Source organism: Octodon degus, unplaced genomic scaffold (genome assembly GCF_000260255.1).
Source record: "Octodon degus isolate 3935 unplaced genomic scaffold, OctDeg1.0 scaffold00123, whole genome shotgun sequence".
Classification (NCBI taxonomy): Eukaryota; Metazoa; Chordata; class Mammalia; order Rodentia; family Octodontidae; genus Octodon; species Octodon degus.
The window spans coordinates 2,462,216-2,466,398 of NW_004524699.1; positions in this window are offsets into that span (position 1 = coordinate 2,462,216).

Sequence of the window (4,183 nt, forward strand, 5' to 3'; positions counted from 1 at the left end):
TCTCTCTCTCTCTCTCTCTCTCTCTGTCTCTCTCTCTCTGTCTCTCTCTCTCTGTCTCTCTCTCTCTCGCTAGGTCATTCTCTTCCCACATGTGGGTGAGAGAGGAGCGGGCGGGAGGAGCGGAGGAGGGGAGGAGGAGGTGAGGGAGAAGCAGTTGAGGCAGGAGGAATGAGCTTATCATTTAAGAACATAAAACTTCTAGAAAAGAATCTCTGCGCCCTTGGTTTTGGGAAGGCTTATCTTACAACAGAAGTCATAATTCATTTAAAATGTGATAAATCAGACTTTATTAAAAAATTACATGGAAGGACAATTTACAGATTTGAAGAAAATATCGTAAAAATTCAAACATCTGATTAAAGAGTTTATATCCAGAATGTAGTAAACACTCTCAAAGCTCAAAGCTTTAAGCCAGTGTGGTGGCTCCCATCTATCATCCCAGCACGCAGGAGGCTGAAGCAGGACGGTCTCCGTGAGGCTGACGCCAGCCCGGGCTACATATGAGTTCAAGGCCAGCCTGGACTACTACAGTGCGACCCTGTCTCAAAACAAAAACAAAACAAAGAAACCCTCTCAAAGCGGTAAACAAGCCAAATAAAAAGGAGACAAAATATTTGAAACGCTTCATCAGGGCCGGGGAGATGGCTCAGTGGAATAAGCGCCTCCCTGGCAAGCATAAGGGCCTGAGTTCAGCCCCCGGTTCCACAAAAAACCCAAAAGACACTTCGTCAAATAATATATATGGAAGCCAAGCAAGGCCACAAGGCCACGTCACGGTCAGGTGGTGACACGCTGCACGAGGTAGCCACGTCTCTGCCGCGAAGGCGGGGGGTGGCTCGGGGAGGGCGCGTGCAGCGCACCAGGTTGCCCTCCATCCCCGGCCCTACGAGACGCAAAGCGGAGCGGAGCACCAACTTGACCATGCTAAGCGCTGCTGAGGAGTCAGGGCGGCTGCAAGCTGAGGCACCGCTGAGGGGAGCAGGGACGCCGTGGTGGCCCCTGTGGGGAGAGACACGTGCCTGGGCCGAGTGGGCTGCCACCCACTAGACAAGCCTGGGGGCTTTGGGAGCGGGCGTTACTCGGCCCTGGACCATGGGGGCCGCCCGTGACCGTGCGGCCTGCCAGAGTGTACAGGCTCTGTGTCAAAAGGGTGGCTTTGACTATAGAGAATTATATCTCAGTAAGCCTGACTAAGCTGGGTGTGGTGGTGCACGCCTGGCCTCGCAGCGCTCGGGAGGCTGAGGCAGGAGGGTCACCACGCGTTGGAGGCCAGCTTGGGCTACACAGGGAGAACCTGAGAGAGAGAGAGAGAGAGAGAGAGAGAGAGAGAGAGAGAGAGAGAGAACATCTTCACTGTTGAGTCTGCTGGACCGTGAACCTGACCCGTGCCCCCCACTTATTTAGGTCTATATTAACACCTATTAATAAAGTTACAGGGCCGGGGAGATAGCTCAGCCTATACCCAGGTCTAAGCGCCTGCCTGGGTTCAATCCCCAGTACCTCGTACCATGCTGGCCCCGTGTGGAGCTAGCCACGGAAACCGGGTGTGGTGGCACATGTTTATAATCCCAGCACTGGAGAGGCTGACACGGGAGGGTCACTAGGAGTCTGAGCTGCCTAGGACCCTGCACCAAATAAATAAATGAAAGATTTTTTTTTTTTTTGCAGAACTGGGGATTGAACTCAGGCCCTTGCGCTTGCCAGGCAAGCGTTTATTCTACTGGGCCATCTCCTCCAGCCCCAAAAGATTTCTTTTTTTTTTTTTTTTAATAATACATTTTTCTTTTTTTTTTTAAATTATTTATTCATTTATTTTGTGTGTTTGGCCAGCTCAGCCCACCAGGGGGCGGGGCTGGCTGGCATGTGGTGCTGGGGGATTGAACCGCGGTCTCTGTGCTTTGCTTAGCTTAGCTTGTTCTAAGTAGGTGCTTTAGACCACTGAGCCATCTCACCAGCCCCAAAGATTTCTAAAAATTAATAAAGTTACTTTTTTTCCCTAGAGGTTTGGCTCATTTTCTATTAGATCTATTTCTAGGCATTTTGTGTCCTTCAAAAATTTTTTCCAGGGCCAGCTAAATAGCTCAGCTGATTTAAGTGCCCGCAAGCAGGCGCAGGGGCCAGGGGTTCAATCCCTGGGTTTGCTGTGCTGGCCCCACTGCTGGGGCGTGCTGAGATGGCAAGTGAGACTGGGCGTGGTGGCGCACGCCTGTAATCCCAGCTCTTGGGAGGCTGTAAACAGGAGGATCACTACGAGTCTGATCTAGTCGTGACCCTGAGCACCCTGGAGACATTCCCTAATTTTTATTTTTTGTTTCCAAACAGGGTCTTGCTCTATAGCTCAGCTTGGCTTTGAAACTCACCACAGAGTCTGAGATGGCCTCAAACTTGTGGTGACCCTCCTGCCTCAGCCTCCCGAGTGCTGGGATTACACTCATGTCACCACGCCCAGCCGAGTATCTCTTCATGTTGTAGGTGGTGTCATTTAATCTGTGACGTTGAGGATGGGATCCAGGGCCTCAGACATGCCATGCAAGTGCTCTTCCACCGAGCTACTCCCGGCCACACTTTCCTGTGTGCTCATTCACTTCTGTTGGTAGAATAAGTGCTTCCCTGGCAAGCACAAAGGGCCTGAGTTCAATCCCCAGTTCCGTCAAAAGAAAAAAAAAAAACAAAAACAAAAAAACCAAAAACCAAAAAACCCTTCATTCACTTCTTTTCTTTTCTTTCTTTTTTTTTTTTTTGTGGAACCAGGGATTGAACTCAGGCCCTTGCGCTTGCCAGGGAAGCGCTTATTCCACTGAGCCATCTCCCCGGCTCCTCTTCATTCGCTTCTGTTGTATAGAAATGTATTTTCTATGTCATTTTCGAATCCAACTACCTCGTTCAATTCTCCGTAATTGTTGTCGACTTTGTTTTTGGCCTTTTAGAAACAGTTTCACAATGCACTGCATGCTGGTCTCGACCTTGCAGTGACCCTCCTGCCTCAGCCTCCCGAGAGGGAGGCCTGCCAGGAATCGCTGATCCGTGCCTTCCTGCACATACATGTGTATTTGGTCCAGGGTCGCACTGCGCAGCTTGGACTCGAGGTGATCCTGTTGCTTCAGCCTCCCGAGTGCTGGGATTACAGGTGTGTGCCACCTACAGGGTCTCCAGGGTCTCAGTACGTAGACCGCACTTGCAGTGATTCTCCCGTTTTCAGCCTCCCAAGCGCTGGGATTACGGCGCCCCCATGCCGCCGGGTCTCAGTTGTTGTCTCCGCGTGCCCCGGGGGCAGCGCCAGCGCAGCTCGCTGGGGTTATTGGCTGCTGCGCTTTGCCTAAGCAGGCGTTTTGCTCCGCTGAGCTATCTGGCTGGCCCTTGGTTTATTTATTCTTAAAAATTTCCCCATTTCGACGGGGAGATGGCTCAGCGGAATAAGCGCTTCCGTGGCAAGCACAAGGGTCTGAGTTCGATCCCGGTTCTGCAAAAAAAAAAAAAAAAAAAAAAAGAATTTCCCCGTTTCAATTAATTTCACACAGTTTAGGTGTCAGGTGTGTGTGTGACCACTGGTCCTGACCGGTCGCCTTCCTTGGGTTAAGGGAGGCCTAGCGGGCTGTGGCACTGGCCCCTGGAGTGTCTGCGCGAGCTGGAGGCGAGGGCTGGCTGCGTGCCGGGTCCTTCCTGGCGCCTCCTGGCCCCCGGGACCTGGGCGGCTTTACTGCGCCGCAGCCTTCTGAAGCCATGACGCCTCCTTGGGCCTGGCGGATCGCACTGAACCCACGAGCAAATCAAGCCTCTTTTTTTGGTCTATTTGAGATAGGATCTCACTATGCAGGCCAGGTGGGCTGACTTTGTAGCCTAGGCCGGCCTTGCGCTCACAAGGCTCCTCCTGTCTCAGCCTCCCTCCCGAGCGCTGGGATTACAGGCGTGTGCCACCGCCCCCCCCCCTGCTCAGGCCGCTCCTCCTTTCTTCTGGAGCATTGAGTTCTGGGCCTCAGCCACCAGAAGGCTGACGGAATCATTTTCCTTTTACAAATACCAATTGATTGTACTGGGTGGAAGCCCAGGCCCCTACCCCTGAGCTGCGCCCCGGCTCTCGGTCACTTCTGGGGACTGTAGGTTTTTGCTGATTTCTTTGCGGGATATTAAACACTGTTATTTGAAATCTTCTTCTCTTGTCTCTGCCACTTCCTTCTTTCTTTTT